Source organism: Lutzomyia longipalpis, chromosome 1 (assembly GCF_024334085.1).
Source record: "Lutzomyia longipalpis isolate SR_M1_2022 chromosome 1, ASM2433408v1".
NCBI lineage: Eukaryota > Metazoa > Arthropoda > Insecta > Diptera > Psychodidae > Lutzomyia > Lutzomyia longipalpis.
The window spans coordinates 3,534,265-3,560,243 of NC_074707.1; the positions used below are offsets into that span (position 1 = coordinate 3,534,265).

The window sequence follows — 25,979 nt, forward strand, 5'->3', positions numbered from 1 at the left end:
AGAACATAGCCCACCCTCGCTTGGGACTTATGTGGGGGATGGAGGGAGTAAAGAGGAAAATTAGGGGTCTCATATTGTGTAATTTTGTGTAAAATTACGACAATTTGTTGTCCTTTTCGTCGCCTTGGAGCAGTTTGGTGTTTCGCATCGTTTTGGGTGCTGAAAATGGCATCACGTGCCCATGTCTTCCACACCGGGGCATGAGAGTGTGAGGACAGTGATGAATTGTGGTAGTTGGATTTTGATTTATGTAATTTGGTAGGAAATCAGTGAAATGTACAATAAAGGCAGCGAAGAGAGTGTAACGAGACTACCGTTCTTCATGTGCAATTTTGCTGACTTATTATACAAACAGATGAAAACGCCGCAGGGGTCAAATCATCGATGCGTGTGCATTTTAACATCTTCAGTTTAGGGAATAACATCGTCTTCATGGTACTGATGAATCTCTCGCACGCCAATCCTGCCATTGACCACACACACTCTCTCTCTTCTGCTCGCTCTCTCTCTCTCTGACTTCTTGAGATTGAGTGAATCATCGTCAAAGACTTAATTTATAATTTACTGTCTCCTGCATTATTATATCTCCCAACAGACACAACAGAGAGCTTTGGCAAACGATGAATGAGAAGAAAATTGCTCAAGAGATTCATAAATTGGGTGAGTAACTTCTTCTTGCATACAATGTAGAAGCTACCCTCCTGGAGGCTATTTTACTTGCCCACCCAACCCAATGCAGCTATCAATTAACAAAAACCATCCCATTGTCACATAATTAAATCAACCCAAATTGTACCCCTTTCACACAGTGTGGGTGGAATGAGATATATGCCCATTGCCCATTAATAATAATGTGAAATGGCGCCGAGGAAAGCATCCACATGCGGAACCTCTCTTGCTCAATTGAGTGTCCATCAAATTCAACCCCTTTTATATCGTTTTACTACATTGTCGTTAAAGTGACAAATGATAATTGCTCTTGTCACTCCCCTTTTCGCCACCAATTTTCCAAGATAATTTCACAATACAACCCCCACCCACACACAGAGAAAGCCCTTCAATTCCATCAATTCCTTTCTAGCAACAAATGGACCTCTTTTCGCCATCATTCCCGGAAATTCTCACAGAGTTTCGAATTACCGCACGAAATTGCAGCCCATATGGAATTTTGCTTTCGAGATAAAACAGCAGAAGAGAACAAAAAATTAGCCCACGAGATAGGGGATGAGAATTGATAAATTTAGAGAAGCACATCACCGCAAAAGGGGGTTAATTAGACACGCCACTATGTTCCATTGAACCCTCGTGGATGGCCTGAAAACCCCATTTTTATTTTCAAATTGTCCAAAGGCACGAAATGCTGGACATCATCGATCACCCATGGACAACACGAGAGGACTATTTGTGAAATCGAATAAATTTTGTCAATGAGCGGGTGGTCATTAGAACAATTTAATCCTCATGATCAAAAGAAATTCATTGACAATTTAACACGTCTTTAAATGCGGTGTGTGGTATTTTCTTGTAGCAGTATTTGGGGGAAATCCAAAGGAAAACGGCAAACAAGTAAAATTAAATACAAACAGTTGAACTTGTGGCAGTTCCCTTCAATTGACAAACATTTCTACTGAAAGGGTTCGTATAAACTTTCCACCCTCATACAATTTTCGCTCGACCAACTTTGTACGGCAAAGGTCTTCGGAGGACTGAAGATCCAATGACACCAATAAAGGATATTTTTTATGTGCAAAAATTTAAAACGATTTTTATAGAGTCCAATCTGGATTAAGTAAACTTCCTAAACTAATAATGTCCAGTCAATTTCCTTGGGTTTACTGTCTAAACATTTGGAAAAGTAGGAAGAGTCGGAAAAGTCTCTGAGAAATTCCTTTTGACCTCTTTAATGTTATTGACAACCCTCCGCAATTGAAAATATGGGACTTTTACCTCAAGGGCTTCACGATGTTCCCTCATGGTGTATTTATTTTCTCATTCCATGGATGGGGGACGATGTGGCAGGAAATATGTAGCACAGAGAAGGAAATCGGTTGGCACCAAAAGTCAAATACACTTTAAGGTCGATCTCTTTCGAATTTAGAAAGCGATTTGCGGTGAAATTTTCCCATGGAAGTGGGTTTTCAATTTAATATTAAAAAGGAAAAATAAAGAGCGTCAGATGGTCTTTCTTTTTCCTTTTTGCCAACAGGAGGAAAATGGCATTACCACGCGGAGGACTGTTTGTCGCAATTTAATTTTATTGGGCCATTGTGGAAGGTGTTCTTGAACATTTGTCGGTTTTTCACGGCGGGACAAATTGATGGCACTGACGAGGATTTTCCACATGTAAGCACGAGCTGTACATGATAATGTCAAAGCAATTGTCGTACATTTTCACGAAGGGGAAAATGGCTTTTATTTCCAACTGTAAAAGTCATCCTGAATGATGGTAATTTTTCTTCTGTGGCTGTAGAAGGTATAAGGGTGGTAAGGCAAAAAAAAACATCAGAGCAATTTTCAACAAGTGTTCACCTCTGGCAGAAGCCACACAGCACCTTCTTTTACTATGTTGGCTGATGGAGGTACTTTGGGTTAGAGGGAAATTGCAGAGAAATTGTGTCCCTGAAGAATTTTATTTTCTAGCCTCCGGCTTCAATTGAATTAGAGAAACTCATTCATGGTTTATGACAATCTTCTGGATTTTTTTTGCACCAAGAACACTTCACATGCGGTGTGTGCCTTTAGAATCATATATATCCTTTAAGGGATGAGGAATGAGGAGTTACTTTTTTTCCAGATGCTCTCCAAGTTGCCAGGAGTATGATCATAAAATCCCCCACATACACACTTCAGTTGCAATATAATCCCATCCTTTCACTCCTTCTATACCTCTCCCCTTTAGTAAAAAAAAATTCCCGGCATCTCAAGCGGAGGAGCATGGCGAAGGAAAAAAATATTCTACACATCTTCCCACACATACATGAGAATTTTTCCATTTTTTCCGCATGGGAAATGTTACCAAAGGATGATGGAAAAGCATTCGGGGGGTGGTGGTTTGGTTTTGATATAAAATAAAAGTGAATTGGGTTCAATGGTGAAAAATATCTGTACTCGTGGGACCATCAAATCAATTTCCTGGCAAACATCCTTCTGCTCCTTTCTCCCCGGAAATGTCTCGTTTATTGTCTCTCATGGGGCGTCCCGGTGGAGTCACAAATTTGCGACCACACGGAGTTGGAGATGATTCTGCTGAATTTTTAATATCACAAATGGGCCCCCGTGTGTTGTATGTACACCGGGTAGGGGGGCCACATGCCATCAAATCCGCAAGGTGCACGAATATTGGAAAATATGTGAGTGACGATGGTCGCCAACATTTTTCATTTCCACCCTCCCCAGGCCGATTCACGGAAATCCCCCACATGCGGCAGATTCAGACGTGTGACCTCTTTCAGATGTACGACTCCCCGGAGGATATGAGCAAACTCAGGTCCCCTTTCCTTCTCTAAGTAGCCAGTTACCATCCGGATCACGTCGGGCGACATTTTCCATTTCATTCCCTGTGGGCAAAACGTCCTAAAGTATGGAAAATGTGGTGGCTATCCATTGAGGTGCATTCTCAGGGAGTCTCCGCACGAAATTTCACTTCTCGTATTGCTTTTTCTGTTTCTTTTTATTGTGTAGATTTTTTTTTTGATAAGCCCTAAGAAGTGTACTTGAGTAGATTAAAATTCTTACGTTTCGATCGCCATACGTGGTCTTATAAAAATAAGTTCTCTATAATGGCAATTTGAAGCTATTAAATTATTTAATATTTTCTTATAAATTGTGCTTTTTTTTCTCAAAATTCTCAAATGAGAAAATTCGCGGAAAATGATTATTAATTGGGGAAAATTTTATCTTATTCTACGTAATTTCTATTCATACACAACTTGTTGCCCTAAAACACTTTACCTACTATCCCACTCCTACTACATACATACAAATGTCTTCTGATTTACAGCAATTCCTTTTTTACGTCCTATACGTAGCGCACCCCTTCTCGGAAAATTGGTGGCATTACGTCAATTGACAAATCCCTCGCTGGTAGCGACATCCCTTCTAACAAAAAATATTTGTTCAGTATGTGGAGTGCATTTGAGGGTAGCTTTTGCGGCGTATGGGGGTTGTTGTGTGGTCTGGGGTATTTTTTTATGGCCAGATAAATGGCTGATATGGAGGTATTTTGCCATGATATCGACAGAGGGACGTGTATATGGGTTAATGCTTTTTTTCCTGCCTCATCCGGGCTTTTTTTTCCTTCTCTCACAACGTTAACTCTAAATGGGTGGTGATTTATCCTTGGGACACCTTTCCCATCCCCAAATTCCTTCCCAGATTGAGTGTATTAATTTTCACAGAACATCCGGACCAGTTTATTTTTTTTCAGCATGTGACGGTGAGGGGAAGAAGGAGGAAATTGATTAAAAAAAGGCAGGTATATGAGGAAAATCCCCTTTAGACGGGTGTACGCATGGAAAATTGAAAAGTATGTCGTGCAGTTGAGTGTAACAAATAATGTGTAATTTCCTACAATGTATATGCTCGCTGCACCAAATGCATCAAAACTGCGCCTATAGAGGTGGAGGAAATGCTTTCAAGACACAATTTTCTTTACCACAGGGAGGGTAGAGGACAGAGGGAGAAGAGAAACTTTTCGAGGCATCAATTTGAAGAAAGTTATTAATTAATTGTCATGTTAGGGAGCTTTCGCGCGCGCTCCTTTTGGCGCCCATCGATCACACTGAGGCATGGGGGGAGGGAGAGATGTTGGAGGGTGTGACGCACGAAAGGAGGTCACTTCCTGTTGCACGACAGCCACCCCTTGTGGCCTTACAAACAATATAGTCACAAACTTCCGGTGTGCGTGATGCGCGTTGAACCACCTTCGCTCAAAATTCAAAAGCATAGGCACGGGCAAAAGCTCCTCCAATGGGGTCGATTGTGGGCGGAAGTTGGGGACGCTCTGTGCGAAAACTGCATAAATACCTTAGCGTGGAAAAGCGAGGGGTAAAATTGATGGTGCAGAGAGAGAGAGTGGTGAAAACCAATTTGTCAGACCTTATCGCAGCTCTCTTCAGTATTTTTTTTTCATAGTGCCCCCTCATACTCCTTCTGCAATTAAACACAATCTAATCTTCTCGCACAATTGCCGCGTCAAATTGAAATTCTCATGGCAGTGGGGGGAGAATGAGAAAATTCTCCCGTCCAAAAAAGTTGGGAGGTGAAGAATTTCCCGAAAAGAAAAAAAAAGTCAAACCACCTTGAGTGAAAGTCACTCACCCTCGTACGCAGACGGTTCAAGTGAATCAATTCACATCATAGAGAGCGACATTATCCGTCGCTTTAGATGTCTAATCTCTCATGGAATCCCCCTTCAAGCCTGCCATACCAGAAGCATCCGCACTTTGGGTCCCCTTCCTTCTTATGTTCTTTTCTTCCGCATGGATTTGAACACATAAAAAAATTCTGGAGGGGGATGAATAAAAAAAAAGACAAAGTGAGATGAGAACAAACAGAAACAGCATCAATGGAACAAGTTGATCTTTTGAACAAACCCACCTTCCCCACCTTCGACTTCTGTATCATCTCACAATTCCCACCCACCCCTCTTTTCGCAGTATTTTCTTTTGTCGTCACCCTAACCCATGTTCCAATCTATGTGTGTGGCAGTTAGGGGTGTTTATTTCGAAATAAGGAAGCTCTTCTAATCTAATCTTATTTCCCCCGCATCCTCCTTTATGCTCTTTGCCCTGTGTATGGCCTCAAGCGATCCTGTGACGTCCTTGCGAAAATATTCTAATTAGGGGAATGAAAATATTGCAATTTTAAATTTAATTTCATAAATTTCTTGAAATAAATGCAATATAAAATGTGGTATACCAACTAATAACCAAGAGAAATAGAAAAAATAATTCTTGAAGGGAGATTTTCTAATTGAATTCAAAGAAATTCTTTCTAAATTGATTTCAGAAAATTTGGTAACTTTCCAATAAGAAAAAACTCCCTTTTTATTTAAGAATCTCCGTTCACATTTTCATTCACGAAAAATTTTGTGGATATGGCTCCCAGAAAATCTCTGGGTGTATGAGAATTTCAAAGAAAAAATCTTTTTTTTTGGTTCTTTTAACGGGAAAATCAAAAGTTCCATTTATAAGGAAGAAGGGCGATTTTCAATTTTCCACAACGAAATAATCTTGCGTTTATATATAAAAAGTTATTTGAAAAGTAAATATAAGATAGAGGTGAAGTGCAAGGTGGATGTGAAACCTTTTCAATAAATTAACTTCTTTTGATCAATTTCACAGACAGAAAAGCCCATCCATCATTTATGAACATCAAAACGGAATTTTCAGCACTTTTTCGCTCATCGTGCTATTTGATCTTTGGGGTAGGAGGGGTGTGTGGGTGGAAAATGGCTTTTCCATTAGTCAACTCATGGAGTGTATTGGAAAGGACTTCAATAGTGTTTTGACAAAGATGAACATGCAGTTCACTTATGCTTGATTAGCTTTGACCATCATTCAGTTCACGTCAGACGGATTTTCGACCCCTTTTCAAATTCTCCTTCTCCACCTCAACCCTCTCCAACATTGCCACCCACTCAATGTCCATAGAGAGGTGGTGGGTAGTGCTTGTATGCTTTTTTCCTCCAAGCCGCGAGGTTTTGTGGGTGAACTAGTGAAATGGAAAAGTGGTTGAATTTTTCAAGTTGAAACCGATCCCCCAAAATGTATATTCAACTCATCTCAATGGGTTACATTTGAGTGTCTCGCTTTCCTCCGTCGAGGAGGCTTTCATTAATTCTCGGGTCTCATTGAATGAGCACCACATACACATTTAGCAAGAGCAAAACAAGTGGTAATTTATCTCAAAAATCCATACATTCTTCTACCCATCAAGCATTCCTTCTGCCGCCTCATCCTCCCCCGCAACAGTCCCAACTCTGTCCATTCGTCAGACTGAAGAGTTGCGTCGACATGTTGATTGATTGTTTTTCATTTACTTTATGATTGTGTCGCAAGAATGGGTGAAATTGATTGTCATCCCAAAACGCCCTCGAACTCCTATTCTCATCTGAGCCTGGGATTCCTTGCTGGTGGGGTCAAGTGCGTTGCGAAAAAGGAGGGAAAGAGTCGAAAGTTGTATAGGTATTATTATGGAGCATGCGTGATGGAAAAAATTCCAATGACATCTTCCCTCACAGAGATATTGAAAAAGGAAATCAAGAGCTGCAAAGATTCAAAAAGTAATCTTTTAGAGTTTAAAAAAAATCATTTAATGTTTTTTCCCACATTTATTTTCAAATTTTTTTAAAGATTTTTTTTAAAAGTTAATAATAGTTTTTTGAAGGAAAATTGAAATTGAAATTAATTTTTTTAAATTTTATTTTCCAACAAGAATTTTATCGTTAAAGTAACACTGTGAAAGAGATGATGTGATCGACCGTTAATAGATTGTTTAAGAAAATAAGAAGACGGATTATCGATCTTATTTTAGACTAATTATTATTATTAGGTTTTTTTGCCAGTAAATAAATAATAATTAGCCTAGATAATAGACCAAAAATCCGTCTTCTTATTTTCTTAAACTTGAACTATCGTTCAAGTTTTTTTTTCTTTCAGTGTTTTCTTGAATAATAATCTTAAAAACTGAAACTGACGGAAAATATTTTATGTCTTTAACGTAATTTAAGGATATTTCAAAAACAAAATTTTCTTTTTTTTTTAAATTCTGAAAGATCATATTCTATTTTTTTAACAATTTTTTTTACTAATAAATTTTCTAACTTTTTTTTATTAATTTTTCATTCAATCATTTTTTCATCCTTTTACAAATTAAGGATCAATTGGCTACAAGATGATAAAACAAAAAAAAACTTTAAATAACCTTATTAATTTAATGCGCATAGCATAAAATATTATAATACAGTCGTGACCTCGTGGTAGGACCGTCGTCAAAATGACTTCTCCGCGGTAAAACGGCTTCAGAATGAAGAATTTTGCCTTCGCAGTGGGACAATTAGTATCCTACCTTTCCAATAGTACTAATTGTCCCACTGCGAAGGCAAAATTCTTCATTCTGAAGCCGTTTTACCGCGGAGAAGTCATTTTGACGACGGTCCTACCACGAGGTCACGACTGTAACGATATCAGAAAAATAAATAAAAGATCAATAATATGAGAAAAAAAATCTCGTTCAATTTGGCAAATTAATTCTTCTCGTTCAATTTACATGAATTCTCATAATTTCGTAAAAGTTTAAGAATGAATACAAGAGAAATCTTCCAACTAATTAAGTTATGTGTTGTTATACCTTAACTAACATATAAGAATTTTGGAAATAGTTTTTACCCACATTTTTTTGGCGTCCTCCTCTCGTGCTTCTTATTTACACAAATAATTGTTATAGAATCTCACAAGTAGGTCTAAGTTCATCATAAATGTACAAGAAACACGAGACGATGGTTATTCTTGAAAAGTTTTGTGGTGATATTATGTAAGAAGTCAATATGCGGTGTTGCACGTTACATTAAACAGTGAAAAATTCCGTCATTTCGTGATACACGTCGTTGACGTTGTTGATGAAGAAGCCAACTTCTCTACACCATTCAATGCAAATTAGGCTCATATATGAGGCACTTGATGCTTCTGTAAATTATGAGAACACATCACCAGACATCATACACACTCTCTCTCTCCCTCTCTCTCTCTAGCGATTGTTCTTTCCCTCATTTCACCTTAACACTTTGCACTAGCCGTCGGCTCGTGATCTATCAGCAGCGCACAGCAGAAAAGCCATAGCGAGCCATACCTATACTGCCTGGCTTTAGTGAGCTTTCGAGGTTATCTCGCATGAATTCTCTCTCGCGCGAGAAGAAAGATCCAAAATTTGCATCCATTGCGTGTACTGTACACACAAAATTAGAGGTACAATGCGGGGTTGGCGCTAAAAAAAGGGTTAAGGCTCCCATCTCATTCGAAGCATTGAACTAAAATGCTAGATTAGCACAAACGAAGCTTTTCTAGCCTTCCAAAAAATACCTTGAGCATCTCGCTAACTTTCTTACGGGCGCAATTATTGTTCTAAAAGTTGCGTGGCATTTATAATTCCGCGCTTAGAGACCTTCAAGCGTATAATGCTGTCCGTACGCTGATCAATTTTGTTCATTGCAAATTAATTAGAGAAGTTTTTTTTTCTAAGTTCAAGATGTTGCTGCGAAAGTTCAACCAATTTTGCTTGAAAAATTATATATATTCTCCAAGTTGGAAGCTCACACACACACACTTGTGCGGCATTTTTGAGCAAGATAGCTATATATGATTGTGTCGTTGCCGTTGAGTCTTGCTTCCACTACCAATTTGCAATGTATATGTGTGTTGCCGTTAACGAGAAAATGAGGGGAAATGCGCCGTCGTTATGAGTTAGATTTTTGCTTTTCTCTGTGTGTGTGGATTCGTTAAAGGAGTTTGTGTGCAAGTGAGTTGCCAATGTATGGGTAAAACGTGGATCGATCATCCACTACGTCAGCAGAAGAGTGAATATTTGCAGCCGCCAAGTTAGTTATTTCTCATTTTGACTCAATTATTGCAGATATATTCGCTCATCATCGTCAATTTGGCAACGCGAAGCCGTGTTACTATCTCGTGGTATTTTGTTACAGGAGAGATTTTCATCAATGAATTGGAGAGAAAAGGCTAAAAGGCACCGCGGAGGGGCACAAAAGTTGTGTAAATATGGTAACGAAACAAAACAAAAGTTCCGACGGCATTTTGAATTCTGGGATCATTTTTTTTTAAATTTTTTCTCTGAAAAATCATTACATTTGGCAGTTAAAGAATTTTTCAAAAAAAAAGCTTTCCTTTTTTGGCAGGGGTGGTTTTACTTTTCCGGGTTATGTGTGGGGGTGGGGGTTGAAGGGGAGAGAAAGAGCTTTTATATGGGTTTTGTGACAGAAACGGAAAAAGTTAGGCGAAGGAGATACAACACAGTCTGGGATTGGTCACAGGAGTTGGACCAACCAGGTGTCGTCACATTTTGTCACAAGAATTGTCACATTGAATGTCACCCAGCGCGCAGAAGGCGTTTCCCACGGTTTCAGCATTGCCACCAAGAGAGCACCATTGGCTCTCTCGCTCACTCACCCACTAATCCTAGGTCCATAGCCAGGCCACTCTTTCCGCTTCTCTGAGTGTGTGTATTTGTGTCAAATGTCCGGGATTAAGTTTGTGTGTGCGACTCTCCTCTCTCTCTTTATACCCATATAGATATGTCATTTGAATATCATCGATATCCCCACCACTTTGTCGCGTTGGTATTAAAGTGACACAAGCAAACGTTGGACGGAGATTGGAGTATTTGTGCGATGAGAGTTATTTGTTGTCCACATGTCCCCATCCATACATAGGATGGACCTAGCGTTGATTCTGTGGTGGGGACGCGTTTCGGATAACACACGCCTACTTTTCCTAAAAAGGAGACATTTGACAACTTTTCTCACTTCCGCCAAAGATGAGATCCTTTCTGCACGTACTCAGCCACCCCCCATACTTTTGAACATCCCCCAACCAACCGCGATAAAACTTTATTTGAAAGTTCAATGTTCATCCCTTAAATTATTCCTTCGTGACTTGGAAATTTTCTCTCAACCCTTGCCCTAAAAACGGAAATGATGTCGTTTTGCTATATACTTTTTATCTGCTACAAATTTACGAAATAAAAAAAAAGTTCTGTGAAAATTGAGGATTTTTGAGGGCGTCATCCAATCCATTTTCTCCCTGGGAATCGTTCTCCACACACAGCTAATGTCGCATTGGTCAATTGGGTATCCTCTCTGTTCCAAGCAATGGGGGAGCCTGGGCAAAAAAAGGGTTGAGTTCACCTACAACCATAGAGAAAACCACCATGTGTCTCTTTCTCAACTTCTGGGGATGCTCTTCGGCTCTCACGAAGATCTGGGGAATGTCTCCAAAAATTGTGGTGGTAAAAGATGCGCATCACACATCTTTCTTGGTTCCATTGTTCCAGGGAAAAAACAGAACATCTTCATTTCTATAGATAGCAACATCTTGTACACTATGTTTAATCCACTTCTCAATTTTCCAAAAAAAATTAAAGCCAAAGAATGGTAAAGAAAGTTCATGAAATAAAAACTAAAATTGGTCATAAAATAGAGCTTTTTTCCCTGGGTATACTTTTGAGAGCAATTTTATATAGAAAACATCCTGCTGAAGTCCTTGTGTTATATAAATGAGAGAAGATATATCTATGTGAGGTCGAGGAGACAGAGCAGAGAAAACGCATGCGCTATGGAGACGGTCAATCGACTGTTTTACTTCCAAGACGTTTTTATTTTCATTTTTCACTTCTCGTGGAAAATCCCGTCCACCACTCTTGCTACCTCTATACTACATACACATATACATTTCCTCACTCATCCCAAATTAACTCGTATCTTCCGGCGCCATGAGACGATTGAATTCCAATTTTTGCAGATATAATACACCGTAGAATTCCACCTCAATTACTAACCCATATTTCAAAGAAGAAAAAAATCAAATAAAAATTCTCGGTTTAGTAATAAAATTTTCATGAGGTTTATTTTGGGATTGAATTGAGAACGACATGTAGGTAAAATTATTTCTTTCCAAAAAGCAACTATACATCTTCTGCAATTTTTAATAAAAAAAAGAAGAATAATTAATGCTGTAAGAGCAAGTCGGAGATTTCCAGCTTTATAGTGACGTAGACAGAAAGGGTGAAAGGATGTATATTTAAACACCCTTGAGAAGTTCAAAAAGTTCATGTTTTTATCTTTAGAAGTCAAAGGAAAGTAATTATTTCTAAAAGGTCTAAAATTACAGAAAAAATTAAAGTGATTTTTAAACCGTTTTAAAATCACCGAACGTTTTTAAAAAAATCGTTAAACGATAAAAATTAAATGTCAAAAATTAGAAAATAAACTTAAAGCATATAAAAACGTCAAACTTTAGAAAAGAAACTTCAAGCGTTTTAAAAGAAAATGTCACAACGTCAGAAAATTAATGTTATTTTCTAAAATTTTATAATTTTTATACGCTTCTTCGTAAACTTTGACCTCTTTCAATATAATCCATTTTAAGGAACTTTTTGTTATAAAATAAATGTTTTCTTTAACATCGAATTAATTTTTTTTGACTATGTCCCTATTTAGTCAGAACTTTAAATATCTTTACTAAAACATAAACTATAGGTAAAATACCTCATTTTCAATTAACGCCTTCTTTCTCTCCCACACTCATACACACCCTTCTTATCGATTTTATGCCACCGGAAGATGGGTTCGGATGAGCAACGACTAATCGATAATGCGCCAGTAGGTACCTAAATATTGTTTTGTTATCATATACCTTATCGATGGTGGGAGCACTCCTGCAAACATTTCAGTTGACGGATTGCGTGATACATCGCGATTGGGTTTGGGGACATAAGGTGAATTAGTTGTGATTTGGATGAACTTGGAATTTCAATTGCAAACAACGCTGGGTTTTAATGCATTATTATTGTTTGGTGATTTCTTCCGTAAACGTTATTAGAAGCACCAAACCTTGAAAATGGTTTTTGCATTTTAATTTTCCTTTTTGTTTGTTATTTTTCCGCGAAAAGATAATAATTTCCGACACATTCCTTCGTCTGTTTAAATTGATATGAGTCAGAGGATAAAATTCTTTTGTACTATACTTTATTGAATTAATTTTGTTAAATATTATTTTTAAATTTATTACTTTGTGTGTATTGCAATGAAAGCTCTTCAATGCGACACACTTTGGAATCCATTGACCTTTCTCCCATTCATCTTTTGGAATTGGTTGGTACTATTGGTAGATGCTGCGTACACATCAGGCAATTATCTTTTCTGAAGATGAACATGATCTCTTATTTAATTGAACACGAAAAGTCGTTTGGCGTGAAATTGAGAGGAAGCCAACACCAAGGGGCGGGAGAGAGAGTGATGCTTTCGCAAGATATTGAGGAGCTATTTGAAAGGAGAGTCGCGCCCCGTACAATGAGTCAGGAAGGTGCCCCAGAAAATGTGCGAGGGAGTGTAATATGGAAGATGGAAAAAAGGCACAAAATGTTTACAGTATTTATAAACCACAAGAGGACCCAAAAATAGTTTCACGGTGTGTTTTCCAATGTTTACATCATCGATCGCCGCACTTGAATGGATTGATTTTCTTCTCTCGACGCATTTTTTTCCGCCTCCATGAATTTAATTTTAATTAATATACTATGTAGATTTTTGGCACTCAAACTGAGAATTTAAGTGAAAACTTAAATTTTGTGCGAAATTTGTGTCCTGAATTTCATGACTTCTTGTATATAGGATTAAAGTCGCACCGAGAGCATCAACATGCCAAACTCCTTGCGGAAATTGTGCCAAAAGGGATTTATGCATCAGTGAGAACGGCAATGCTCTCGGGATGGGGGAGCGGTGTATGTGTAATGTTTGAGAAATGCTGAAGAAATGAGTGATTGTTCATCGTGTTTCATGGTGTTGAATATGAAAACTTCAAGATTAAGAGGAGTATGAATGCATAAATTGCCGCATAGATGCTCTCAAATTAATACAATAATCGTAAATAAGACGCGCAATGCAAGTGCAACCCATCAGAAAATATCTAAATGGTTTGTTTCAAAATGTGAGACAGACAAAATCATAAATTGACATTTTCTTGATCCCAAAGTGTTTATTCAATGAGGAAAAACGAACGATGAATTTCCCAAAGTCTCTGTGTATGTGTCTCTCAACTCCACAAAGGGGATTTATATCGATGCAAAGGAACGAACATTATTTATAGATGAATCTTATGTCTCTTCGTCCTCATTGCTGCCTCAAAATCTCATGTATATGCATATTGGTGGAGATCCTCAATGGGTTATGTATAATTATGAAATGTAAATTATTAATTATATTGTTGCTATAAGTTGGCAACTTTGTGAATGAAAGGAAGGGGAGGAGAAAGTGTTTTCTTTTCTTGGTGACGCAGCCACAGAGAAATTTCCATACTGCTCCCAAATGCCAGATCTCTCATCATGCCTTCAAGCATCTCTGGGCGCTGCTCTAAAAACGAAGGGAGGAAATTTGTGACGGAAAGAGAGGCAAACTCCTCTTCCGGTTTCATGGTGGCTTTATCTCCGCATCCACAAAAACCACCTCTCTCTCTGATACACCTTTTCCCCCTCCCCCCAAAAGTGTATCAATCAGCTGCTGCTTCGCATTATTTTCTCAGGTGCTGCACCATCTCACAAGAGATAGGTAATACCGTCCAACTGCTCGCAATTGCATGGATGCGGCAATAAATTTGTGTCAGCGTTTTTACGCATTCTGTCTCTCACCTTCCACCACGGAGGGGATGGCCAATTTTTTCTTAGTTAATCGTCAAAACAGAAAAATCATTTTAATATTCTTCGCCATTCGCCAAATTATTCACACACACCAGTCATCTTGGCCGGCGGCCTCAAAAGGTTTTTACAATGTGGCTTAAAACATTTGGCACCATCAAGGCAATTGCACGAATTTTTTTTTCTTTGAGCTCTCACCTGGAATGGGTGTGCACACCTATATGCATAAAAATCACCCAAAAGTGGCCGCAAAACATCGAGGAATATATAGCTTTGTATGTATGATAAAAAAAATTAAGAAATAAATTTCAATTTAATCCCATACTGTGCGAGGATGAATTTTGCGAATCAAATTGGTCAGCAGTGGTGTGTTCGCGTATACACAAGAAATTCCCAATAGGTCCAGCAGTGTGGTGTGGTGCCCTCATCCATCAGGATGAGGACGCACGAGAACGACAAAACAAACAACCATAAATTTATTAGTTTGAGCTGCGCGGGCAGAAAATGGCAAAAGGAATGGACAATTATCAGGATAAATGACTCAATATATCGCAAGGGCGGGTGTGTTGTGCGGGTTGAGGTGGCTGATTGGATATTTTATTGATTGGCTCACCTGACAGAGACAAAGGATGGCTCTTGCTGAAAATACCCCCAGCCATTTATATCGCATATCGTACTGTTGTGGAGCCAATATTCAATTCAACCCGCAAAGTGTGTTCGCGGTGTAGCCAAAAGCCACAGTGCTGCAATGATTGTCCGCACATCATCCCCTTTTTCCCAAACAAAAATCACACATTACCTGTCCCAAGACGTGGAACACCTTCTGTGCAACTATATACAATACTTATGTGGTTTTGAGACAATTTTCCTCTCAGCACTGGCATCTCTTGCTCTCTCTCTTTTGCCATTTGAGGGTGATTGCTGAAGTGCAATTTTGTTTGGTTTGCATGAACCCGACGAAGAGGTTGGTCATCGACTTCTGCAGCTGCAATTTCACATAAACACTCTGTGGTTTCGCGCGATAATTGACCACTGAGAGCTCACACGGAGAAAATTCCCAACAAAATGGCTCACCACGGAGACACACAACCTCATCACCAGATGCAACAACATTACATCCATCGATCGCAAAACCCCGAAAATGATGTGATGACCACAAAATATTGCTTCCTCCTTGCTCGGTACTTTTGTCCTCGTGCATTACACCACGCGCAGAGATCACCGCGAAGAATTGATCTAGATTGATGGATATCACAGCTTTCTTTACCACGTATTACCACCAGAGTCAATGACCTGCAATTGAGATCACTTTTGGATTTTAAAATGAAAACCAAGGAAGAAGAACACAATAATAGTATTATTATGTAAAGTCTCAATGATTTAAATATTATAAAATTCAAGAAAAAGATAGATCATAAGAAATTAATCAATATTGATTTAAAAACTTCATCATTTTAACGATTATTTTATAAAAAGCTGATTAGTTAAGTTATTAAGAAAACAAAAAAAATTATTATTTCTTTTTAATTTACACGTACAATCTATGATTTTACATGTATGATGTATAGCAATCTAGTTGTACACTAATGAGCTATTCTATTCTGACGGATTAGTTAAGTTATTAAGAAAACAAAAAAATTATAAGAAAAAAAATAATATGAGAAAATTATTTAGAAGAAAATCCAAAAACGTGATCTTTTTCTTTTAAAGATTTTCTTTTAATTTATTAATAAATGGGCCTTAATCAGCGATCAAGTAACCCTTGAAATTCGCTTGAAATCTAGAAATTTCAGAACAAATTTTAAAATATTTCAAGGGTTTCTTGGTCGCTGAATAAAGCCCAATTATAGAATATTTTCTGAAGGTTCTAATAATTCTTTTTGCTTTTTTCTTATTACTCTTTGAGAACGCAATAATTTATTTGGGAAAAGAAAAGTAAATTGGCAATAAAATTGTACTTATTTCATCGACAAACAGGAAGGAAGTGATTGTATTTAGAGTCACCTTTAATATTTATTCCGAAAGACAGACCTTTCATTCAAACCATCGCTTCGTTTTGGGGTGACATTTGCTTGATGGATAAAAAGACTCCCTTGATGTGGACGCATTGAGTGGAAAATGTCAATGTGTTTGCGTGCGTGAGTCACTCAACGTGGATTGACACGCAATTAATGGGCAATGGCAAGTGTAGAGCACATGACATGGTCAGTGATGTGGCATGAATTCGTTCTTTCGTCCCCACAGCTGTCTCACTTAAGGGAGACACTGTCACCTCTTCCTGACCTTCTCTTCCGTCACGTTCACTGATGGACTCCTTCTGGTGCCTTCAACCAAAATTCAATTGCACCACATTTTATTCCTTTCTCTTCATGGATGATGGGGAAATTTCATTTGCTGAACCCGCGCGTCCAAGAAACTTTTTCTTCTTGGGACTTCTTCCCTGTTTGCAAGATGATGAGAATGATGAAGTTGGTTAAAGTTCTCTCTTGAAGTAAAATATATCTATGTGTGTACATAGCCAGCATTGGTGAAGAAAAAAAAGTTCTTTTCCTTTTCACATGTTGATGAACAGCACTTCCAATTGGAGGTGGAAATTTTCTTAGTCAACTATGTGGTAATTTTTATCGAATTTCTCGTTCGAATGTTTTCAATGCAATTATGGATAGTCAAATAAGATCTCTGCATCATAAGGTAGACCAATGGATTCCCTTGGTGAGGAATACACGCATCTCCATGCGATGTATTTACACATAGCATATGGGGACCTATTGTTGGATGATGCCCCCGCCGTGTGAAAAGGGAAGATATCGCCTTCGCAGTGTCTAATTTTGTTAATGACATTTTACATCGCCCAAATATTTGTATGGATCATACATTATTTACCCACCACATCACAATTGACCAAGCTTCCATCGACCAGCCACCTCAGGCACCAGTCAAATTAGAAACCTTGACTTGCCATCACCATATATTCATCCACTTTGGGCATATTTTTCACTCCAATAATGAGCATTCAAGCGAATGAAAACCACAGAAAAATCTATTGAGAAAAATTTCCATATAACGATGTCTTTTGTGTGCAGTGATTTACTTTTGGTTACCTATTCTGAATATATTTGAAAAAATTCTCATACATATAATTGCATCTTTTAATTGGATACTCAACGCTTTTTATAGCAATACAAAACCTCAAGGAAAATTACTTACAATTTCATCGGTTAACGACTGTCTCAATCATCCACAGCACTCGTCTTATGTACATGCACCGCGAGACTGTGATGATGGTGAGAGAGAGAATGATGAAATGAAAGGAAATGCCGAAAAAATTGATAAAGAATATTAAATTTTTGTATGAAAAGAATCTATTAGATCAAAATTAAGTTTAAAATGAAATATTTCAATTGAAATAATCTGTCTCTATTTGCTTAAATCTCATTGAGTTCTCTTTTTGTGTCTCAAGAAATTAGAGATAGCCAAGTCATTTCCTTTTTGAATTTTAACTAGACCTCATATATGTACATGTTAAGTCCCACAAATGTGCTACATATATTTTTTCATTCAGTGTCTTTTAAGTGATTTGAAGAAGGTGACTGTATTGCGTGCACCTTAGCGCCTCGGCCTCTTCAAACCGATTGTCCATGCAAATGAGAAATTCAAGTGTTGACTTTTGGCACAACAAGTATTAATTCCACAAATTCCACGAGACATCCACGATAAACACTCAATTCCGCATATTTTATCGGGAAAGTGATTTAAAGAAAAGAACTTGTTCACTTGCACACACACTCCATAACATCCCATAAGTATTCCCATAAGATGGGATTAACGCTGAGGCACACAAGAAAAGGACATAATGTGTACGAAAACCCACTGATGATGGCCACTTCTTGGACTAAATATTTTTTCAGCTTCAACATAAATTCTCGAATATGTGTGTATGTCTCGAATATTCTGTGTGGATGGATGAGGAATAAATCAGAATGAAATATAAGAAATGAATGGGTGTACAAACGCCTTCAACAATAAGACACAAAATTGAAGACGTTTGCCTCTTTTGTCATTTGTGGAAGGGAACAAGGGAAAAAAATTAATGGCAATTCATTATTTATTCGTGTTTGAATTATTGAAGAGGAATTGAAGACCAAAAATCACAACAGACAGCATTTCTCATTTTCAGCAACAAAGGAGATCGGTTTTTTTTGTGGGAGTTAGGGGGTATATGCTATTGAAATCGAAGGGTAAATTTGCATGTAGGTATATATGGAAAAACACTCCTACAATTTTTTCTCCTACCTGCCCTTGTTTTTATTTATAACCTATCGGCCATGGGCGTAAGACGCAATGATGAAAACCCCTTTTATTCGTTCATTCAACGCCCTATGCAGATGCACACCGATTATTAATTTTCAATGCTAAATCTGCATTGTTGGAATGATTAAAAAAAAGTTTTTTTTAACAAGATTTATTAAAATATTTTTATTTAAATAAATCTTTAGATTCATTGCATGTCAATCAAGTTTTAATTTAGAATATTTAGCAGCCAAATTCAATGGCTGTTGATAATACTTCTTGTGAGATTTTGGTTGAGAAAATCGCAGAGAGAAATCTGCGGTGGATATTTTGGTGATGGTGAGCCTGAAGACAGAGAGCCTGTGGTGGAAAATTCAACCACTAAAATGCTAAGGAAATGCCTGTAGGCATCATAATCATGAGCTATTTCTCCCTCCTCAAACCAACCCCCTTCAGTTTTGTCATGTAGAATCTTATATGCCTTTTTCATCGTATAATTCCACATATACCCTCCATGACACATTATTATGTATGAGATATAATCACACACATAAATATTCCATAGGAAATAATAACCCTTTTGCATAACCCTTCAACCCACACACATACACGCACACAGGATATTTTTTGGAGAGGGTTGAGAAACTCCCGGATGAGGACTAGTACTCTGCGTTGATACCACTGCTTAAACGACACCACAACGATCGTTCCCATGCTTCACATTTAATTGTGCTGTATTTACTTGTAACATATATGTATGTACACTACCCTAAAAAAGTTTCCGGGCAAGGAAAAATGGGGTATTTTTGAAGGCAAATTTCAAGTGGCTATATCTCTGGCTGTGGTCAACCGATTTTCAAAAATTTATTAGTTTTGGAAAGGTGAGAAATGTACCTTTCCAAAACTAATAAATTTTTGAAAATCGGTTGACCACAGCCAGAGATATAGCCACTTGAAATTTGCCTTCAAAAATACCCCATTTTTCCTTGCCCGGAAACTTTTTTAGGGTAGTGTATATACATAGCAAGCATCCAAGTACAGGAGGGATGCTGAAAGGGTTGTCGTCTAACCCCTTCTCGGTGGTGTGTGTGTTCTATGGGGTCGTGTCACCCTTTAGAATTTATATTAAACTCAAAACTGGTTGGTAAAACTTTCTCATATGTATATTCCACTCACCCCAGCCCTTAAAATGAGGGTGTGGCGGGTTCTGTGATGGAAATTTCTGCTAAAATCTCAGCGATGGCTTCATCGTTGATTATTAAAAATATCATTTACACCCACCCGCAAGGATGGGAAATTTTCGCAAGCATGATGGAAAGGTGTCGCTTTCTCGAATGGGATACCGCACGTGGGGGGTGAAATGATAATGAAGAGGGGTTGTCATTAGCAACACAGCTAAATGATGTAATTTCTGAGGTTTCATCGATTCCTAATTATATTGTGTATCCTTAATTAAAAATTTTTCATCAACACATACCTATATATTATATATAGTACATTATTGATGATTTTATTATTATTAAGAAGGAAAAGGACGAAAATGAGTAAAACCGGAATAAATAAAATAATATTGTTGGATATTAAGGATAATTCTTTGTAAAATTTAAATTAAAAAAATGTTAAATAAAGAAAATTATGTACCTACATAAAACATTTCTTTATGTATTCAATAAATTGTGTGTCTCTTATTCGATCTGGGTGGTAAAAACTAACACGCATAAGGTGGTCTCTTTTCGTGCTGTTCAGTGTCCAACTTAGCACGTTGATTATCAAAAGGTAAAACCCATAAAAGGTCTCCATTTAGCGAATTAATTGTGTCCCTCGCTGTGTTTGAGAATCAATGGAGTGCCACACATGTTTCCATCATCAACGATGTCTAAATATTTATTTTTCTGGCGTCGAACTGCTTCTTCACAAAATATTGTCTATATAGCAAACATGTAGAACATTTACAAGTTTTCTGTCGTCTAATTCTCTTCTTTTTTTTTGCTTTCTTTTCCTTTTGCCTTCAGTTCTATTTTATACCTCCTTCACGTTGTGATCTTTTGACGGTACACCCGTTGAGGACGCGCGCAGTGAAGGCTGTAGGCGAAAGTGAAATAGAGAAGAAAATACAAGCGGAGTGAGAAACCCACCCACTATACCGCGCGCTTTTCCTGCGTACTCCATTATTGATGGTCAGGCAAACAATTGGTAATTGAGGCGGTAATAGAATTTTTCTCGGAAAATTGGGATTATTGTTTTTCGTGGAAATATGTCTGTGCCGTGAGTGTCGCGTGTCCACAGAACCAACTGTCCATCAAGCTGTCTCTAGCTGGCTCGATCTTAAATGTCACGGTGTCCCCGAAAGAGAAAATTAATAATAAAAAAAAATAGGTGAAAAGCAATTTCTCTCCCGACCTCTGGGAACTTTTTATACCCATATCACCCACAATCTGACTCTTCTTCACTCCTCCACACCGTGTGACAAGGCGCATGATGGCATAGGGAAATAAAAAAAAAAACATTTGTACATACCCCACTGATAGAATGACTAATTGACAAAATACCTCTGACATGACCTGTGAAATGTATTTTTCTGCCGATTGAATTAAGTGATAAGGAAACATTCAACAATGAATTGCCAACATGCGGTGTCGATTTTATTTTGTGATCTGGCACAAGAGAAATTCCCTTTTCTCGCCTATATACCTACATACATATGTAGGTATGCCTCCCTCGTTCATATAATTGAAAAAATCCACGAAAAAGAAGCCCAAATGGATAATGAATGATGATGACATTTCGTGATATAGATCGGTTACACCCTGTTTTTTTGTTTGGACTTCTTGTAACGCTGTCATCACTTCCGAATCAATATTTTAGGAATTATACATAATATAATGTGGAGATTATTTCTTTCCACTCTTACTCATTCATCAACTGCGTGAGCATTTGGAATAATTAGCAATGCGTGAGAAAATCTTTCATCATACTTGTGACACGTGTCCCAGAGCGACAAATTAATTTTAGAGGGAAAAAAATTGTATTGTACATATATATACTATGTAGGTATGTTTATTTAACTGTATGTATGACGAATATAAATCATTTCTTGGGCGAAAAATTAATATTTAATGTTTGTTACTTAACTAATCGAAAGCTCATTTAACAGAGCTTTAAAGAACTTTCAAGTTCTTTTTAGTAATATTTAATTTCTGATCTCATCACGTTTTCTTTCACCTCATGAATTTTTTGTACATAGCATAATTTAAAAAAAGTAACGTAAAAATTAAATTTCTAAGCGAAAGTGTGGCTCAATGGTCTAGAGGTATGATTCTCGCTTTGGGTGCGAGAGGTCCCGGGTTCAATTCCCGGTTGAGCCCCTAAAATAAGGTTCACATCTCTTAACTGATGTGTTCACCTTATATTTTTTTATAGCAATCAATAAGCTTTGGCAAATACAATATTATTAGTTAAATGCCCCTTTTGATTGCACTTGAAATATTCAATCTCATTTTCAATCCTAAAATATTCATATAGGTCTTTAATGTAATGCCTGTGAGTGACATGGTTTGATGTCACGTTGAAGAAAAAGCGGCATGAGACTAAAAGTGAATGACAATTGATGGCTCAAAGAGATAGACAGGCAATTAGGAAGGTGACAAAAGACCACAACGATTAAAATCCCGGCACCTATTTTTGTCTCCGAAATGACAACACCCAAAAGAAATCCCAAAAGTCGAAACCTTTTTCAAATCTCGTCAATCTCTATTGAGAAATATATATTCTCATTTCATAATATATATACCTACATATATATGTATGATATGTAAAAGGAACAGAAGAATGAAAAAAGAGTGGAAAATTGGGCCTATTTGACGCTATAGTCATACATAAGTGGCACTTGAAATGTTTATAAGCAATAATAATATCTTTTTAATTTTCCAAATAATTCCCCCTCAATGGCAATTTATTTCTCCCCTTTCGTGGCCCGTGGAAATTTTACGCTTCTTGCACGCTCCACTTGTCCTGCTGGCAGTGGCATATACATATAGAAGGAGGTGAAGAACTTTTAAAACATATTTTGACTTTGTGGGGGGTGCTCGAAGTTTTTGTGCTTCACAACCCTCCTCTTTGTGATCTTAATCGCAAATCCAACCCCCCGAAAAATTGATACGATCTTGTCGCACATTTTACCTTTCCTTCACCAAGGAATGGAATGTCAAAATAGAATCTGTGAGAAGGAAAAAAGAGACATAGACGCGAAGGTATATGTACATATGTACAAGGAACATGGAGAAGAACACTGACACAAGAGGGAAACGTGGTCATTATTACATCAAAAATTGGTTATTTTACGGTTGTATCTCGTGGGCTCAACACTTGAGAGATCTTGTAAGTTGATAAGATGCCACTCGCGTGTTGTTCTTCGTCATTTTGTCCCTCTCACCACACACTTCTTGTGTGATCATTTCCTTCACCTCGCGTCCTCTTCTATATGCAACATATGTACATATATGTGCAATGATCAACCGTCTTGCTTTTAGGGATTCTCAGTATGTATAGGATTTGTTTTATTGCTCTTAAATACCTACTACATTATACCTTCATACATATATATTTTTTTTAATTCCCCCAAGTCTTGACAGTTTGCAATTAAATATATACCTTCCGCGGTGTGGTTGAAGAAAAGCATAATTTGAATATGGAGCATTTTGTATGCAAAACATCTGCTCAAATCGCAAATGTTGTGCGGGGATAAAATGTAGGGCACACATTCATTGTAGGTAAATGAATGAGTGCTAACTACTTGGGAGGCGGATTTTGGGGCTCAACCGGGAGTTGAACCCGGGACCTCTCGCACCCTAAGCGAGAATCATACCGCTAGACCATTGATTGATTGATTGATTGATTTTTTTATTAAAGAATTGTACATAACTAAGCCAGACGTAAATTAATATAACATCCATTTGCTATGTGTATGTACAATCCTGATTAAAAAAATAATATAAATTAAATCTAATTCTAATTTAACTTAAAAACTAACTTTAAACTACTATTTTTTTTTTAATCTCTAGCTCAATTTTTTCAATATAAACTATAATTAAAGAATACGTTTTTATATCTTTTAAGGTTTGAATTGAATTGTTTTCATTATTTATATTTAGTATCTCTTTCCTTTCCTTCTCATGGTGTTTGCATTCTATAATTATCGACAATTTATGTCTCCACCTATAATAATACTTTCAGTGTCTTTATATTTTGTAATAAGTCTGCTAGACCATTGAGCCACACATACGCATCAAGGAAAATCCGCGATCCTCACCACCAATACCCTCTATTCGGCCCAATTAATTCAGCTGTATATAAATCAAAGGTAAAGGGTGGCCCATTGGTGCCCTGAGAGAAATTCCTTGGGCGTTAATATGGAACGACATGGGTATCAATTGCTGTTATTATGTCAAGCAATTGGCCCATCGCATCATCATTGCGAATGGCTCTATTGCACGGTGATCGCGGTGATCGCGACAATGTATCATTATGGACAGGATGGGAGAGGAGTGTCCACTCAATGTGGAGTATTTGCAAATTGCTCATTGACGACGCGTTCTCACCCTCGGGCGAAGCACACTCTCATTTCTCTCTGGCTGGCACACAGGTAATTCTCCCAGGTAATCACACTGTGCGCTCCAGAGAAGAACGTTCAATCACTAATGGAATAATTATTCAATTACATCGCGCAATTTTTGTATACCACAATTTCAATCAATCATTCCACAATGGGGTGTTTTGGCACGCCCAAAATATGTGCAAAAAAAACAAGGAGATTTTTGACCAAAGATTCCTGGAATTCTTTGATGGAAAATCACGTGAATGATGTGGAAATTGCGCATAGAAATTAGTCTACCTACAATTTCTACCTCTAAAATTAAAAAAAAAAATGCTCATAAAGCTGCTAAAGTTTTCAAATATTTCAGAAAACTTTCAATTCTTTTGCTTTATTAATATTTTTTTAATGAAAAAAATAAATCTTCGAAGCGAAAGTGTGGCTCAATGGTCTAGAGGTATGATTCTCGCTTTGGGTGCGAGAGGTCCCGGGTTCAATTCCCGGTTGAGCCCATAAAATAAGGTGCATATCCTAATCCGATGTGTCTTCCCTATATTTTAGCTGTGTTTCTTTCAGACACAGCTTTTTTTTATTATTTCTTTAAATTCTTCATGTATTTCATTTGATCAAGAACCAAATAATTAATTAAAACAAAATTGTGATAAAAAATTAATTTCTTTAATGTACAAACTTTCATCTACAAAATAAAACATTAAGAATCTCTATAAATCAACAACAGAGATTGACAAGAAATTACATATAACGAGTAAGTATACATAATATTCCGCCAAGATGAAAAATTTGATAATTATCTCGGTGTTCAGCTCGACAAAAACAAACTCGTGCAGCAAGTGCGGTAAATGGCATGAAATATTGATGACAAAAGCGTAAAAGTGAATTTCTGCGTTCACGAATTCCCCCAGGCGTAAAATTTTATTAAACTTTTTGAAAAATAGTTTTTAATATTTTTAAAGAAAGTGCGTATGTGTGGCTCAGTGGTCTAGCGGTATGATTCTCGCTTAGGGTGCGAGAGGTCCCGGGTTCAACTCCCGGCTGAGCCCCAAAGGATGATTCCTTTTTTTGTTGCATTACTCAAAATATGAGAGAAATAAATGAAACGAATGAAACGAATGAAATTCTAACAACTTTTAAGTTCAAAAAGGTCAGAACTACTGGGTATCCGCACGATAAAGAAAAGTCCTCTGTGATGGGTAGGATACAAAAAGTCGTCTCGACGGGTGAAAATTGCAGTCATAGCGTATATATTCTGCATCATTAGCATCGTTGGAAAGATGCATCAAGTCAAATTTCACCTATACAACTCATATGTATAAATTGGTCTAGTTTTTGAGTAGTGACGAACAGAAAATGACGTGGAATTAGCATAAATTTCCACAAGAGTGCCTCTTCCTTCCATTTTGCTCATTTTTTTTTCTTTTCTTTGTAGTCTCCAGCACAGCAAATGATTTTTTTGTGCTCTGGCTAATTCTCCGCACCAAGAGATGAATATTAATTGGTGGAGCAGCAGACACAATTATTGTCACGCCAGTGAATTTGCTGGGTGCTAATCCTCAATCTCTCCTATGCTGATGTATTAATTGTAGTGTGGTTTTCCGGAGGAGTCAACAACCGCCGAGAATACTTATTTGGGACGGAGCGGGGGGAGCTACTTGAAACT

The 25,979-nt window shown here is 37.5% G+C and overlaps 4 protein-coding genes and 3 non-coding genes across 17 annotated transcripts in view; 6 read left to right on the plus strand and 1 right to left on the minus strand.

Annotated features, from left to right (window-relative positions):
• LOC129786498 (3'(2'),5'-bisphosphate nucleotidase 1) overlaps positions 1–19,398 on the minus strand; it is a 1,077,868-nt gene extending 1,058,470 nt beyond the window's left edge. Inside the window, exon 1 of the mRNA XM_055821581.1 lies at positions 19,372–19,398. The gene's annotated coding sequence lies outside the window, so the exon portion shown is untranslated. The remainder of the gene's footprint in view (positions 1–19,371) is intronic.
• Positions 1–19,398, plus strand: part of LOC129786463 (insulin-like growth factor-binding protein complex acid labile subunit) — a 454,087-nt gene extending 434,689 nt beyond the window's left edge. For all 8 annotated transcript variants that reach the window (XR_008750130.1, XR_008750129.1, XR_008750125.1 and 5 more), the window contains exon 10: positions 19,375–19,398. The gene's annotated coding sequence lies outside the window, so the exon portion shown is untranslated. The remainder of the gene's footprint in view (positions 1–19,374) is intronic.
• The window catches only part of LOC129786533 (troponin C-like), a 431,024-nt gene extending 411,626 nt beyond the window's left edge, over positions 1–19,398 (plus strand). Inside the window, exon 6 of the transcript XR_008750134.1 lies at positions 19,375–19,398. The gene's annotated coding sequence lies outside the window, so the exon portion shown is untranslated. The remainder of the gene's footprint in view (positions 1–19,374) is intronic.
• The window catches only part of LOC129786431 (uncharacterized), a 414,480-nt gene extending 395,082 nt beyond the window's left edge, over positions 1–19,398 (plus strand). For all 4 annotated transcript variants that reach the window (XR_008750123.1, XR_008750122.1, XR_008750120.1 and 1 more), the window contains exon 10: positions 19,375–19,398. The gene's annotated coding sequence lies outside the window, so the exon portion shown is untranslated. The remainder of the gene's footprint in view (positions 1–19,374) is intronic.
• A 2,606-nt stretch (positions 19,399–22,004) lies between these two features.
• Trnap-ugg (transfer RNA proline (anticodon UGG)) lies at positions 22,005–22,076 on the plus strand. Its single transcript has one exon. It is a non-coding gene; the product is annotated as a tRNA-Pro (tRNA).
• A 2,665-nt stretch (positions 22,077–24,741) lies between these two features.
• On the plus strand, positions 24,742–24,813 carry Trnap-ugg (transfer RNA proline (anticodon UGG)). Its single transcript has one exon. It is a non-coding gene; the product is annotated as a tRNA-Pro (tRNA).
• A 477-nt stretch (positions 24,814–25,290) lies between these two features.
• On the plus strand, positions 25,291–25,362 carry Trnap-agg (transfer RNA proline (anticodon AGG)). The gene has a single exon. It is a non-coding gene; the product is annotated as a tRNA-Pro (tRNA).
• The last annotated feature ends 617 nt before the right edge of the window (positions 25,363–25,979 follow it).